Source organism: Mauremys reevesii, linkage group 12 (genome assembly GCF_016161935.1).
Source record: "Mauremys reevesii isolate NIE-2019 linkage group 12, ASM1616193v1, whole genome shotgun sequence".
Classification (NCBI taxonomy): Eukaryota; Metazoa; Chordata; order Testudines; family Geoemydidae; genus Mauremys; species Mauremys reevesii.
Window position 1 is genome coordinate 19,904,294 of NC_052634.1, and position 16,140 is coordinate 19,920,433.

Genomic DNA, 16,140 nt, shown 5'->3' on the forward strand with positions numbered 1-16,140 from the left:
CAGTCAAGATACATGGAACGTAGGCTGGGTGGAGAGAAGTCTATGTAACTCATCCAGTTATTGATATACATGTGACCTCGAATATTACCAATCTGTGTGTCCCCCCCACACACACACACAACCCTCCCCCAACCAACCATCTCCCAAACAGACCCTCAGTCCGGAAAGCATTCATCCCTCATATTGTTAAAAAGATTCAAAGGAAACAGAAGAATCCCAGCTTTTAAAACAATCCTCTAGCAAGACAAAGAAACTCACATCTGTAGACTCAGAAAACACTCCCAAGAAATTTTAACAATATGTTGTTATGAAGAAACCAAAGTGATAAAGAGACCTGATTTTTCAACTACTTTAAAAAAATCTTCTCAAATCAGCATCTTTAAAATGAAACTTTTTCTGCTTTTTAACCAGACAATTCTCCCCAGAAGGAGAGGCACTGGTCCTAGAGACACTGCAATACTAGGTCAATGCATGGGGTGGACAGAGCAAGCTCCTATTCCATCCCCTTGTTTCAAAAATCAATTTAATATACAGTCCTCAAATAAAGGACCTATCAGATATTAAACTGATAAGAACAGATTTAAAGTTTATTAGAGAATATTTGAAAATAAACTATACAAAGTGTTTGAAGCGTCAGTTATTGTGTCATTGGGGGTAACATACAGGTTGTAGGGGGATGTTAGCGTTTTGGTATTGGACGGCATATACATATACACAGTCTGTCATGTCCCCAATGCGGGGTATACGGTAGGTGGGTTCAAGGTACAGCCAGCAAGCAGTGAGGGCACATCACTCATACAAACAGGTTATGGATAGTCGTGGGCGTGAGTAACTGAGCGGACTGGGTAATGGTGATAGAGTGCCCCTCACAGGGCAGAGTTCAGTTTGGTTGGTTCAGGGCTCAGGGGATAAAGTCCAACAGGGGAAGTTTACAGGTCTCTTCCCCCTTGTGGGTGCGTGAAGTCACGCCGGCTCACTCTTGGTATTGACGGTGGCCGGTGACGTGCTCTGTGTAAATGTCTCTGGACCACCGAATAGTGTCCAAGACCATTAGGCATCTCATGAGCCGCGCGTAGCGACGGCCCACCCCACAGGTCCGCAGCACGCGCTCATTAAGGGGGTCCCAGGCGCCCAAGGCCCCAACAATCAGGGCGTCGGTGTAGACCTCGTAGCCCTTTGCTCGCAGGGTGTCAGCCAGGGGAGCGTACTTTTCGAGTTTGCGGGCTCGGGCTTGGCGGAAGGCCATGGTCCTATTCTCGAACGGGATCGTCACGTCGACGAGGATGATCTTTTTCCGATCCTCATCCGTGATGACGATGTCCGGGCGCAGCAGGCTGTCGGTGCCGGGGATGGCGCGATTGACAGCGATCTCTCCCAGGTGCGGGGCGATGGCCTTCACCAGGCGGTCCTGGACGGCGTTGTGGCGCAGCTGCCAGGCTCTGCCGTGGGGTCTGCAGCTGCACAGGACGTGGGGCAAGGTCTCCATGGCGTACCCGCACCTCCGGCAGCGTTTGTCCAGGTTCCCGTGGCGGATGGCTCCGTTGAGGGGGACACAGTTCAACCGGGCGCGGTGTATGAACCGCCAGTTGGCGAATCGGGTGAAGCTGCCTGCGGGGAGGAAGTGGTTGCTGGAGTCCCACTTGCCGGCGTTTTCTTCAGGGTGTCCACGTAGAGCGCGTGGACGGCGGCCTTCAGGGTCTTCTCCAGCATGCCTCTGGCTCCAGGGCTGACGATGGTGTTGTCTTCCGTCCCGATCCACGGTACCAGGACTCCTGGCTCTCGCCGATCTTCGCTCCATACCCAGCGGCAGCCCAGTCACTTTCCCAGTCGGCGGGTGGCGTTGCAGGCGCGGGACCACAGCGAGGCGATGTCGCCCCTGAACTGGCCGAATTCTCCATCCAGGGAGCCATTCAGGAAGGCGGCCACATCTTGGTCGGAGGGGGATCCGCCGATACACTTCGCGGTGGCGGCGCGTAGGGCGGTCATCGCGATGTTCTTAACTGTGGCGTCCGGGCACCTCAGGAGGCGGAAGGCGTGCGTGACGACCGCGATGTCGCAGAGGTCTCCCATGCGGGGGACGTTGGCGCCCCCGTGCCAGTGGGCGATGTAGACGAGCTCGTTGCTGGCTCTCTGGGGTAGGGACAGCCACTTCTTCACCAGCTGCCAGATGGTGTTGTCCGCTTTGTTGAGGGGCACCTTTGCCACGGCGGACCCTCTCAGGACAAAAGCGATGCGGGGGATCAGGAAGGTGTTGAGGGCGTTGATTTTCTGCCATGGCGCCAGCAGGGACGCGTCGATCTTGGCGGTGTCCTGCAGGATCTCCCGGATTGTGTCCTCGGGGGTCTGCCGGATGCGGAAGCCCGTCGGTGTGCCGAGGTGCTGGTAAGCCTGGCCCTCCGCCAGGGGGATGACGGGCTCGCCCTGGACGAGGAACTCCGTCGTCAGCACCGAGTCCCTCTTGTTCCCGTCAATGTGGAGGGATGCGCACTTCTTGGCATTGAAATGGAGTCCTGTCCAGTCCGCGGCTCTCCCGATGGTGTCGAGCATGCCCTGGAGCCTCTTGGGGTCATCCGCGGTCAGGACCAGGTCGTCCGCGTAGGCCAAGATGCTCACCCTCTCGCCGTGTAGGTCGAAGCCATCGGTGCCGTCGGAGATCGCCCGCAGGAGCGGCTCCATGGCGAGGTTGAAGATGATGGGGCTGAGGGGGCAGCCCTGCTTCACGCCGCTGCGGATAGGGATCTCGGCGGTCTCCCCTTCCACCGAGTGGATGGTGGTGCTGCAGCCCTCATAGAGTTCACGGATCAGGCGAAGGAAGGTCTCCGGCATCCCGAACTCCCGTAGCGTGCTGAAGATGTGGTGGTGGGGGACCCGAAGGCGTTGGCCAGGTCGAGCCACGCTATCGCGCACTGTTTCTGCACCCTCCTGGTCGTCTGGAGGACAGTCTGGAGCAGGAAGTTCGTAGCACCCTTCTGACGGCATGAAGCCCTTCTGGGCCAGGCTGATGGCTCCCCCGGTCGTCGCCCACTCTGTGATTCTGGCTGCCAGGCAGCTGGTGTACAGCTTGTACATCGTAGAGCAGAGGGAGATGGGTCTCCAGTTGCTGGGGTCATCTCGCTCGCCCTTCTTGTGTATCAGGACCGTCATGGCCTTCTTCCAGGAGGTGGGCGACCGGCCGAAGCGCCGACACAGGTTAAAGATGCTGGAGAGCACGAGGCAGCCGGGGTCTCGTTTCTTGAGGAGGCCGTAGGGGATGCCATCTTTTCCGGGCGCGGTGTTTTTGGTTCTGGAGAGCCGGGCCGACACCTCTTTGGGCGTGAAGTCGGCCTCTAGACCGTCTGCGTTGGCGACGCGGGGCAGTGGACGGAGGCACTCCAGGCGCTGCGCGTCGTTCCTGGGAGTGCCGCCGAATACTCTGAGGAAGTAGCGGTAGAGGCGCTCGGGCGGGATCGTGCAGTATGACGGGGGACCATCGAGGACCTCTCTTACGGCCTTGAGGCGGTTTGATCTGTACAGCTTCTGGATCCTTGAAGCTGCTGCCGGGTCGCAGCGGTGGCTGGCATTCCTTTTTCCGGTTCCTCTGGTGGAGGTGGCGCGATTCGGGGCGGGTCATCTGAAAGCAGGCCGGGTGGTCTCCTGGTTAGGTGTCCTCTTGGGGGCAGTCTCTGCCGACAGCTCCTGGGTGAGCCTGTTAATGAGCAGATCGAATTCCTCAAAGGAGGCTACTGCCTGGAGCTTCTCAATCCAGGTGGTCTGCCAGGGTGTGGCTGGTCTAGTCGTCGACCGCCGGTCCTCGTGTTCCTCAGCCTGCGTGGGTAGTGTGTCTGCAGTTTGGTTGATAGGTGGCCTCGTTTGTGGCTCGGGGGACCTCTCGGTTGGCCCCTGAGGCGTAGACGCCGGTGGGGTAGTAGCATTGCTGGTTGATGGTGTGACTTGGTTCGGATCAGTGGGTGTAGGGGCGGTGCCCGGGCTTCCGCATGCAGCCGTCGTCCGAGGGGTTGTTGTGGGAGCGTGCGACCGTCTGGTGGTCGGGGTTGGCCTGGCGTCTCTTGGGGCCGTGCCGGTCTGTCTGGCGATGGGGGTCTGGTGCTGTGGTCTGGTCGTAGTGGCGGGGCCTCCAGTGGTAGCAGTGTGTGGGGCGGTCTGAGGAGTGGTCCCCGCTCCTCCGGTGGGTGAGGTTCGCAGGGCAGGCTGGGGAGTTGCGTTGGTGACCCTTGTGGCTGGTGCTCGCAGGGTGTGCCGGGAGCCGGCATTGGTGCCTCCAGTGGCAGGGTCTTGTGCGGCCATGCGTGGCGGAGCACTGACCCTTCTCGGGGTGGAGTCACATTGGTTGGAGGGGGCACTGAGACGCCTTAGTTCAGAGAGCTTCCGGGCGACTTGGGTGGATGTGAAGGGATTCCAGTTGGTAGGGGCTCGGTCAGTGTTTCTCGCTGTGGTAGTCGTCGTTTTGGCGGCAGTGCCCTGGTCCACCAGCTCGGGGGCTGGGGTGGGTTTCCGGGCGGCGGTCAGCAGGGTCGCTCTGGCTCTTTGCGGCGCGGGACCAGTGGGCTGGGGCACAGGGTTGCGGGGGACCGGGGCCGGGGTTGTTGTTGTGCGGGCCTTCTTGCAGCTGGTCTGGTGCTCCTTGCACTTCTTCTGGGACTCAAAAGGCAGGCTGCAGAGGGCACAGCTGAAGGTGGTGGACAGGCCGTGGCATCTCTTCAGGTGTCTGGTGAGCCCTCCAATGCGAGTAAAGCGTCGAGGCGGCAGGCAGATGGGGCAGATGAGCGCGTCTGTAGTGAGGGGGTATTGGAGGTAGACAGTGTCTGGGGTGGAGCAGCCATTTTGTGGAGCGTTAGGGCCCTCTTGGTCATCCTCCGTCGCATGGCTGATGGTGGTGGGGGCATCCTCCAGCAGTAGCTGTGTCCCGGGAGTATTTGGGGTTTCTCCCAGTGGCTGGAGTTCCTGGGAGGTGTGGGTGTCCTGCAGGGGGTTGCCCCTCGGCGGCAGGGGTTGCTGGGGTGCAGGAGGTGTGTCCGGCCACCGTAGCAAAACAGGGGAGTCGTCTCGCAGCAGCTGGGGCTCCTGGGTTGCGGGGGGTGTGGTCAATGAGCGCAGGAGGACAGGAGAGGCATCTCTTGGCAGTTGGAGTGATCAGCGGTCGGCGGTCAGGTCTCGCGGGGTCTGGAGCGGCGCGTTCGTGGGGGGGCAGACTCCCGGTTGCCTGCAGGACCCCCCGGGGAGCGGCGATCGGGCCGCGGGACAGGAGTCCCCTGACGGGTCCAGCAGCGGCGGCAGCGGGAGCGCGCCGCGGGACCCCCCGGGGAGCGGCAAACGGGCCGCGGGCCGGGAGTCCCCCGGCGGCTCAGGCAGCGGCAGCGGGAGCACGCCGGAGGGCTCCCTGGGCCGCCCAGGCGGGGGCGGCCGGGGCGCGGGGCAGGGATCTCCCGGCGGCTCAGGTGGCGGCCGCCGGGGCGCGGGGCAGGAGTCCCCCGGCGGTCCCAGCAGCGGCGGCGGCGGCAGGAGGGCACCGTGGGACCCCCCGGGGAGCGGCAAACGGGCCGCGGGCCGGGAGCCCCCTGGCGGCCCAGGCAGCGGCAGCGGGAGAACGCCGCAGGGCTCCCCGGGCCGCCCAGGCAGCGGCAGCCGGGGCGCGGGGCCGGGGTCCCCGGGCGGCTCGGACAGCGGCCGCTGGGGCGTGGGGCGGGGATCCCCGAGCAGCGGCAGTGGAGGGACGCCGAGGGGTTCCCCGGGGATTCGCGATCGGGCCGCGGGGCAGGAGGCCCCGGCGGCTCCAGCGGCGGCGCGAGTGCGCCCGGGACCCCGAGGCGGCAAGCGGGCTGCGTGCGGGAGTCCCAGCGGCTCAGGCAGCGGCAGCGGGAGCACGCCGCAGGGCTCCCCAGACTGCCCAGGTGGCGGCAGCTGGGGCGCGGGGCTGGGGTCCCCGGGCGGCTCGGGCAGCGGCCGCCGGGGCGTGGGGCAGGGATCCCTGGGCAGCGGCGGCGGAGGCACGCCGAGGGGTTCCCCGGGGATTGGCGATCGGGCCGCGGGGCAGAAGTCCCCCGGAGGCCCCAGCAGTGGCGGCAGTGGGAGCACACCGCGGGGCCCCCCAGGGAGTGGTGATCGGGCCGTGGGGCAGAAGGCCCCCGCCGGCTCCAGCAGCGGCGGCGGCAGGAGCATGCCGCAGGGCTCCCCGGGCCGCTCAGGTGGCGGCAGCCGGGGCGCGGGCCTGGGATCCCCCGGCGGCTCGGTTGGAGGCGGCCAGGGCGTGGGGCAGGGGTCCCCCGGCGGCCCAAGTAGGAGCGGCATGCCAGGGGGCTCCCCTGACCACCAGGGCAGCAGCAGCTGGGGCACGTGGCAGGGCTTGGGGCAGGGACTCTTCCGCATCTCAGGCAGTGGCCCGAGCACGCGGTGGGGCTCCCCAGGTAGCCCCTGCAGCAGCGGCGCAGTGCAGGGAACTCCCGATAGCGGGGCTGTGGGGGGGGTCCCCCCGGGGGGTCCTGGGCTGGGGTGTAGTGGGGCACTTACCCATGAGGAGTAGCAGTTGGTCGGTGGGCGTCTCCTCCGGCAGTTGAGGCGGGCGGGAACACGCTCCAGCTGGGATCAACCATCGCGAGGCTGCAGGTTCCTCCAGCGGCGGGGGGTGATCTTTCTGTGAGCGGCGGGGGGTGATCTTTCTGTGGCAGCTGGCGCTCAGCAGTTGGGTCGGCTCCTTGCAGCTGCTGGTCGTCAGGGAGAGGTTTCTCAGGCTGTGGTTGTTGCTGAGTATCTGGGAGTTTGTCTGGCGGCAGGCAGATAGCAGGGCGGTCCACTGGTAGCTGGGGAGCGTGATGCCTGCTCCCCCACCTGGTGGGGTCTCGCTCCATTGGTCTTGGGATGCGGGAGCTGCTTGCTGTAGCACCTCGGTCTCCGGACTTCCTGGCTCGGCATGTCCCTGGGTCCCTAGGGGCTACTATAGCCGGGAGCCTGTTCAAGGCAGCAGAGTGCTTCTGGACAGGGGTTGGCTCCCTGGGCTGTGGTGCAGGAGCCACAGGGTGGAAGGGATAGCTCAGTGGTTTGAGCATTGGCCTGCTAAACCCAGGGTTGTGAGTTCAATCCTTGAGGAGGCTACTTAGGGATCTGGGGAAAAAATTGGTTTGCTAGTGAAAGCAGGGGCTGGACTAGATGACCTTTCAAGGTCCCTTTCAGCTCTAGGAGATCAGTATATTTCCAATTATTATCTATTATTAGTGTCTGTCTTATGGGACATTATTAGGTCTCCTCAGTATGTATTTCATAATAAAAGAGATTAAACTGATAAGAACAGACACAACTTAAATAATTTTTCTTCAAGGTTCTCAAGACACAAACCAGGTTTTCATCTCAAGTCCAAAAGACCAATAATATCAAGACACTTGATCACAGCCTTATATAGGCCAAGAGACTACTCATCCCATCTGAGCTCAAAGAGCCAAGAAGTGATGCTGTGAGTCTCGGATGTTAGGCAGCCGCTCTTCCCCCACTGCTTTCTACTTCAGCACGAGGAGCACCCAGACACGCACCAAACACCATTCACGAGGCTTTGATAACTAGGTAACTCAAAGTGATGATCACTTCCCCGAAATGACTCCACTGAAAGAATTCAAAGCAAGAGCCCTTAACACACAGTTCTGTTCAAAGACAGAGAAGTCTTTCACCCTCCTTCCTCTTGCTGGTTTCCCTGTACAATCCTAATTTGCATAAACCCACCCACTGACATGTGACTAACAATCTCTCACTGTTAACTCTTACAGCAAAACAGGCCAAAGAAAGCCTATGCAAGCGCTATACCGCAGCCCCAACGCTCTTTTCTGCTCCTTCTCAAACGTACAGTCATCAGGCAGACATAAGATAGTTTTGCTCCATACCAGTCCAGTTCCCTGTCTAACCACTGCACACACATGGTATACCGTACCCTGAGCTGATTCCCAACTTTTGCGCTCAATACAGGAAAACGAGAATTGAGAGAGAAGCTGTGCAGGGAAGTCTTCCTCAACTTGCACTCCACTCCTCAAGGGCCTTTCGGGCTCTTCTGTGGACTTCAGGTTCCATTTGATTGCCAAGGTTTATGGTCTTATTAATTAGCCATCTCCTAATGCAAGGATGCTACATGTCAGCCTAAAGATCGATTTTCCAAAAGAGCTGAGAAACAGAACTAAAGCTGAGCAAGAGGTGTTACATTTCCATGAGCATCCAGAATCTGACTGTGCCCTGGCAAGTTCAATGCTTCCGAAAGAAATCAGAAAATAAGGAGCCTGTCAGGTCCCCCTGCTAGCACCCAGATCTAGTCAATCTGCTGGGAAATAAGGAAAAGGTGATGAATAAAGAAGTCAGGAAATAACAAGGAAATGAAGAGGTTTCTGTCCGATATACCATCTTCTCAGCTACCAATCAAAGACCTAAAGTCGACCTATCGGCATAAGTACAGATGGTTGAATGGAAGTTAAAAGGAGCTGCTGTGGCAAGTGTTAGGAGCCTGCAAGCAACATGCAGATCATTTAAAAATGCTGCAATTAGAGGCTGCGACAAAGTTCCTCCTCTACCTTGGTGGGTCCTGTGCTTATTGGCAGATTTGCTCACCTCAGTGATCTTCCTCTCTGGTGGAACCTGTTGTGTATTTGGTTGTCATGGGTTTTGTTACTATGGCAACTGAGTTAGACTATTAAGGGATAGCTCAGCCGCTTTCAACCGGCTGAGTGAGCTCTCTGTCTCTGTAAATAAAATGGAGGTTTTGGTTAGCTGTCTGCTCTCTGGCCTCAAGTGATTTCTTCCTAAACCGGCTGCCCCAAGGATACAACACTGGCGACGAGGGTGGGATCCTGGTGCTGCTCTAGTAACAGAAGGAAGTAGAAGTCAAGGTAAAGACCAAACAAAGAAAAAAAGCTGCTTGTTTGCACTGACTGTGAAAGTGAAACTAAAAATCATGGCTACTCTGACCAGGCCCCTGGAGCCTTTTGATGAGAATACAGAGCAGTGGCATGTGTATACTGAGCGTTTTTAGCTTTTTGGTATTGCAAATGACATTACAGAAGCGAAGAAGGTGCCAATATTCTTAACTGTTGTAGGGGCTAAAACCTACTCTCTGCTACGCAGCTTACTACCCCCTGTTAAGCCTGAGACTAAATCTTACAGTGACATTGTGGAAATCCTGGGGTCTCATTTCTCCCCAAAACCACTGGTAATTGCTGAAAGATATAGGTTCCACAAAAGAGACCAAAAGGAAGATGAAACAGTTGTACAATTTGTAGCCATTTTAAAAAAGCTAGCAGAACACTGTGAATTTAAAGAGATGTTAAATGATGCCCTGTGTGACAGGTTAGTGTGTGGCCTCTGCAGTGAAGCTATACGGAAGCGCCTACTGACAGAGGCTCAGCTTACATTACAGAAGGCTGTTGATATTGCTGTCTCCATGGAACTGGCTATAAAGGAGGCACAATACATCGGTGCATCCCCTAGGGTGCAAAAAGTGTCACAAGAACTGACCCACAAAACGGTGCAGAGTCAAGAATGTTACCGCTGTGGTAAGCTGGGTCACCAGGCATCAGAATGCTGGTGTAAGGACCTGGTGTGTCGACACTGTGGCAAAAAGGGACACATCGAGTATGCCTGTAAACAAAAGAAAAAGAGGCCTGTGGTCTGGCCGACAAAAAGAGGAACCTTGCATACCCTAGAGCAGACCCAGGATGATCAAGGTGACACCTCCTCACAAGAGGAAGTGCCACTGCATGCTTTGTCTTTGGCAGCGGGCTCACATGAATACTGGGTAACCCCCTTATTGGAGGGCAAACCTATACGCATGGAACTAGACACCGGTGCAGCTGTCTCGCTGGTTCCTGAGACTGTGTATAAGGAAAAGCTACAGCATCTTCCGCTTAAGGCAACAAAAACTGTTCTGAAGACGTATACAGGTGAAGCTGTGCCCATGTTGGGCACTATTGATGTTAAGGTGGAGCTCAATGGACAGGCGGCTAAATTGCCACTGTTTGTGGTGAGAGGTGACTACCCAGCCTTAATGGGTAGGTCTTGGCTTGGGAAGATTCAGCTGAACTGGGCAGAAGTGCACCGGATGACTAAAGAAGAAACCAGTCTAACCCCTATACTAAGGAAACATGCTGCTGTTTTTGGAGATGATTTGGGAAGTATGAAGGGAATCACTGTGACATTGAACATTAAACCTGGCAGTCCACCAAAATATCGGAAAGCCTGAACTGTGCCATATGCCATCAGGCCAAAAGTTGAAGCAGACCTGGAGCGCCTGGTCACCAATGGAGTCCTAATACCAATTACCCATAGCTCATGGGCCACTCCTATCGTTCCAATAGTAAAGAAAGATGGCTCTCTCCGGATTTGCGGTGATTTTAAAGTCACTGTCAACCCAGTGTTGTGTGTAGAGCAATACCCGCTTCCCCGCATCGATGACCTCTTCGCAGGCCTGGCTGGGGGACAAAAGTTCAGTAAGATTGATCTGAGTCAAGCATATTTACAGATGCACGTCGATGAAAAGTCCCAAGAGCTGTTGACTATTGTGACTCATAAGGGGCTTTATCGATACTGTCGCCTACCCTTCGGAATCACATCGGCTCCCGCCCTGTTCCAGAGGGCTATGGACCAGATCTTGTGTGGCTTGTCAGGAGTTCAGTGCTATCTGGATGATATCCTGGTCACTGGAAGAAATGAAGAGGATCACTTAAAGAATTTAGAGGCTACCCTACAAAGACTGGAAGAGTATGGCCTACGAGTTCGCAAAGACAAGTGTGAATTCTTCAAGCCCTCTGTTGAATATTTGGGACACATCATCGATTCTGCAGGTCTTCATAAGGCCCCTGCAAAAGTTAAAGCTATTGTGGAGGCTCCCCCACCTCGAAATGTAAGCCAGCTGCGCTCATTTCTAGGACTACTGAACTATTATGGGAAGTTCATCTCACAGTTAGCCACACTGCTAAAACCACTTCATGAGCTCCTTGGGCAGAACAAGGCCTGGAAGTGGACTGAAGCCTGTGATGTTGCATTTAACAAAGCTAAGGATGCATTGTTAAATTCTGAAGTTCTAACGCACTTTGATCCGTCCTTACCCCTGCAATTGGCCTGCGATGCTTCCCCTTATGGAGTGGGAGCGGTCGTGTCACACATTATGCCTTCGGGAGAAGAAAGACCTATTGCTTTTGCTTCACGCACTCTAAGCAAAGCAGAAACTAACTACGCCCAAATCGAACGTGAGGCATTAGGAATTGTTTTTGGAATTAGGAAGTTTCATCAGTACCTATTTGGGCGAAAGTTTACTCTTCTTACAGACCATCGACCTCTGACATCAATTTTTGGACCCTACACAGGCATTCCCCCGTTAGCTGCTAGTCGTATGCAACGTTGGGCATTGATACTTTCTGCACACACATATGAAATCAAATATCGGAAATCCACTCTGCACGGCAATGCAGATGGCCTCTCAAGGTTGCCTTTACCGGTCAAACATCAAGATAGTGCCCAAAAGGAAATCTTCTACTTTGAACAGGTAGAGAATACACCCATCACTGCTACTCAGATAAAGAAGGCAACCCGCGTTGACCCAGTATTATCCCAAGTTATGGACCTGGTGATGCATGGAAAATCCCGACAAACCTCTTCGGTCTCACCCGACCTTGTTCCCTACATGTCCAGGCGGACGGAGTTATCGGTCCAATCTGGTTGTTTGTTGTGGGGGAGGCGTGTCATTATTCCACCACCCCTGAGATCACAGATGTTAGAACAGCTACATTCCGGTCACTGTGGAATAGTGCGCATGAAGGAAATTGCATGAAGCTATTTTTGGTGGCCTAGATTGGACAGTGCTATTGAAGAGAAGGCAAAAGCTTGTATGTCATGTCAGGGTGTAAGAAATGCACCCCAGTGGGCACCCCTACACCCATGGGACTGGCCTGAAAACCCGTGGCAACGTATTCACGTTGACTTTGCTGGCCCCCTTGAAGGAAGCATGTTCTTGGTGGCAGTAGATGCCCATTCTAAATGGCCAGAAGTCTCTATAATGCAGTCCACTACTGCAGAGAGTACTATCCAAAAACTACGAGGACTCTTTAGTCGTTTTGGTCTGCCAGAACAACTTGTGAGCGACAACGGACCGCAGTTCGTCTCTCAGGAGTTTCAAAATTTTATGAAGGCAAATGGGATACACCACATCACGTCAGCACCATATCATCCGTCCACCAACGGATTAGCTGAAAGATTTGTGCAGACAATGAAAAACGCTTTGAAATCAGCAAAGGGACAACACTCCATTCAAAAGCGTCTGGATACCTTCTTACTTTCCTATAGAAACACATCTCATGCTATGACCCAGGCTTCCCCAGCCTTTCTAATGATGGGACGACAGCTGCGCACTTGCTTTGATCTGCTGAAACCTTCTGAACCCAGACAAACTGTGCAACATCAGCAGCAATATCAAGTCATCAGACGGGCACCCAGAGCAAAAGACCGAACCTTTAGCCCAGGACAGCCAGTTTTGGCTCGGAATTATACTTCCAGAGCTAAATGGGTCCCGGCCACAGTCATCACTCAAACAGGACCTGTTTCCTATACAGTCCGGACTGCAGAGAATCTTACCTGGCGGCGACATGTAGATCAGCTGTTGCCAGGTCATGCCAGTCTACAGGACCCATCTGCAGTTGAGGGGTCTGACTTCACCCCTCCTGGTGAGACACTGAATCATGAGTCACCTGTTCCTGACTGTTCTCCTCCATTACTGCCGGCAGCTGAGATACCCCTTTGCCCAGCACGAGCTGATACCACCTCCTCACCTATTCGTGCTGCGGACCCTGAGCCCCTAGTACTTTCGGGTGCAACAACACCAGAAGTTCGCCGTAATCCACCTAGAGACAGAAGGCCTCCTCATCAGCTGGATCTTTAGTTAGGGCGAACCCATGGTTATGGGGCAAAATAATCCCCAGGGTTTAGCCAAGAATGGAGGCAGTCTACCCTCCTTCTCTAGTTTAGTGTGTGTTTTATTTAGGGGATGTTCTTATTGGGGGGGGGAGGAATATGTTGTGTATTTGGTTGTCATGGGTTTTGTTACTATGGCAACTGAGTTAGACTATTAAGGGATAGCTCAGCCGGTTTCAACCGGCTGAGTGAGCTCTCTGTCTCTGTAAATAAAATGGAGGTTTTGGTTAGCTGTCTGCTCTCTGGCCTCAAGTGATTTCTTCCTAAACCGGCTGCCCCAAGGATACAACAGAACCCACAGTCTGGGTCAACTCCTCCTGTGTCTGATCAGGAGTTGGGAGGTTTGGGGGAACCCGGGCCTGCCCTCTACTCCGGGTTCCAGCCCAGGGCCCTGTGGATTGCAGCTGTCTATAGTGCCTCCTGTAACAGCTGCATGACAGCTACAACTCCCTGGGCTACTTCCCCCCTGGCCTCCTCCAAACACCTTCTTTATCCTCACCACAGGACCTTCCTCCTGGTGTCTGATAACGCTGGTACTCCTCAGTCCTCCAGCAGCACAGCACAGCACAGCTCTCCCTCTCCCTCTCCCTCTCCCTCTCAGCTCCTTGCGCCTCTTGCTCCCAGCTCATCACACGCACACCACAAACTGAAGTGAGCTCCTTTTTAAACCCAGGTGCTCTGAGTAGCCTGCCTTGATTGGCTGCAGGTGTCTAATCAGCCTGTCAGGGGTGCGGAAAGCCCCAGGGCGGGTGCAAGGAAGTTTTGGGCCCTAGGTGAAACTTCCACCTTGCACCCTCCCACCCAGCTAACCGCGTCTGTCCGTTCCCCCACCCCCCGCAGCTAACTCAGCCCCCCACCCAGGGAGCCCCCCTGCAGCAACTACTTCCCCCATCCCCCCGTGACAGCTAACCCTGCCTGGGGAGACTTCCTCCCCACCCCACCTCACCCCCTGCCACGGCAGCTTACCCTGCCTGGGGAGACCTCCTGCGGACATGGGTGGCAAGTTTGTAGAAATTTTGGTGGTGCCCAGAACCCGCCCCCCAACTCTGCACCCCCAAACTCTGCTCCCACCTGCCTAATGCTCTGGGAGGGGGCTCGGGAGGGGGAGGTCTGGGGTGCAGATCCTGGGCTGGGGATTAGGGTGCAGGAGGGGTGCAGGCTTTGGGATGGAGTTTGGGTGCAGGCTCGGGGCTGGGGAAGGGGTGGGTGTGCAGGAGGGGGTGAAGGGTGCAGGCTTTGGGATGGAGTTTGGGGTTGGGAAGGGGTATGTGGGAAGGGGGCGGGGTGCACCTTGTGGGGAGGGAGTTTGGGGATAGGAGGGAATACAGGGGTGAGGGCTGTGGGGCTGACGATGAGGGATTCATGATGCAGGAGGGGACTCAGGGCTGGGGCTGAGGATTAGGGTGCAGGGGTGAGGGCTCTGGCTGGGCCAGAGGATTAGGGTGCAGGGGCATGAGGGGTTCATGCTGCGTGGGGGCTCAGGGCTGGGGCTGAGGATCAGGTGCAGGGGATGAGGGGTTCATGCTGCGGGGGGGCTCAGGGCTGGGGCTGAGGATTAGGGTGCGGGGGGATGAGGGGTTCATGCTGCGCGGGGGGGCTCAGGGCTGGGGCTGAGGATTAGGGTGCAGGGGGATGAGAGGTTCATGCTGCAGGGGGGCTCAGGGCTGGGGCAGAGGATTAGGGTGCAGGGGGATGAGAGGTTCATGCTGCAGGGGGGCTCAGGGCTGGGGCAGAGGATTAGGGTGCAGGGGAATGAGAGGTTCATGCTGCGGGGGGGCTCAGGGCTGGGGCAGAGACCCAGCTCCAAATATTGCTGGAGCAGGGCCCCCAGCCCTGAATATTCCTGGAGCCCGGGCACCGCACACAGATATAACCTGCCGCCCCTGCCTGCGGAAGCTAAGCCTGCCTGGGGAGCCCGCCCCAGCTCACCTCGGCTCCACCCCCTCCACTGAGCACGCCGGCATCGCTCTAATTCTCCTCCCCGCCCAGGCTTGCGACGCCGACTGGAGGAGAATTAGAGCTGGGCTGTGTGCTCAGCTGAGTGGAGGCAGAGTGGAGGTGAGCGGAGGAGGCTCAGCGGAGGAGGCAGACTGGAGTGGTTCCCCTGTGCGCCCCCAACCCCCATTACTGCGGGCAGCCCTCCCCGCGCGCCCCCCAGCTCATCTCTGCTCCACCTCCTCGCCTGAGGGGGCTATTAGGCGCCACCAACCACTAGGCGGACGCCTAGTTTGCCCAAATGGTTGCACGGGCCCTGGTGTTCACAAGCAGTGTGAAAACGTGCAATTCCCGCTCACACTACACAGGGGCAGCACAGCTCCGGGGTTCTCTGGAATCACACAATAATGCTGGCTTTGTTCCCACAGCATCTGGAGCTTTGCACAGTGAGACATGGGGGTGCTGCAGCGCCCGCCGCACCCCTCGTTCCCGCACCTCAGCTTCTCTGCAGGGAACTTGTTATGCCACGAGGGGGTGCAGGGAGTCTGTGCAGGAGACCCAGGCCCACGCGCTGAGCACTGCAGCTCCAGTGCTGTGTGCGGGATTCATTTCTGCTCTCTGATAAAACTGCCCCAGGCTCCTCTGTCCAACTAATATTCGTCCAGGCTCCCCGGCGCTGTTAGTATCTGTCCAGAGCTCTCGCCAGCCCTGCCCCAGGAGAGCTGGGCGCTTGCCCTGCTCTAGGAGAGCCAGGCAGGCCCTGAGCACTAGACGGTGACCCTAGGCCAGTGGTGCCAGAACAATCTGTATAGTGGGGGGTGCTGAGCCACTGAACCAACTGTAACCCCTGGGTGTGATGGAAACCACGTCAAGCCAGGGGCTGCTGCAGACCCCCCAGTTCCAGTCCCTCTACCCAGGCAGCTCCCCCAGCCTGACACACACACAGACCCTGCACCTGCCCCACCCCAGGTCTCCTCAGCCCAGAGGTGAGCCCCCCGGCTGAGTGGGGAATCAGAACCCCCCGAAATTACCCTGGGACCAGCATGATCTGCCTCCGCCCTGCATGTATTCGGAGTGAGTCAGTTTCCCTGTCCCAACATGTGTCCTGCCATGTGTCTCTTCTCCTCCCCAGTTCCCCCCAAACCCGCCCATTTCCACTGCACCCTGGACTGGGTCTCTGCCAACCCCCCTTCTCCCCTCCTGCCCCCAATATCTCCCTGCCCCTACAGGTCTATAGGGCTGGATCCCTCCCTCCCCCCTTCTCCCCTCATTTCCTGCCTC

General features: G+C 57.0%; 1 non-coding gene across 1 annotated transcript; it reads right to left on the reverse strand.

The window, feature by feature from the left end:
- Nucleotides 1–426: 426 nt before the first annotated feature.
- Nucleotides 427–612, reverse strand: LOC120376418. Its single transcript, XR_005587298.1, has one exon. It is a non-coding gene; the product is annotated as a U2 spliceosomal RNA (small nuclear RNA).
- Between the last annotated feature and the right edge of the window lie 15,528 nt (nucleotides 613–16,140).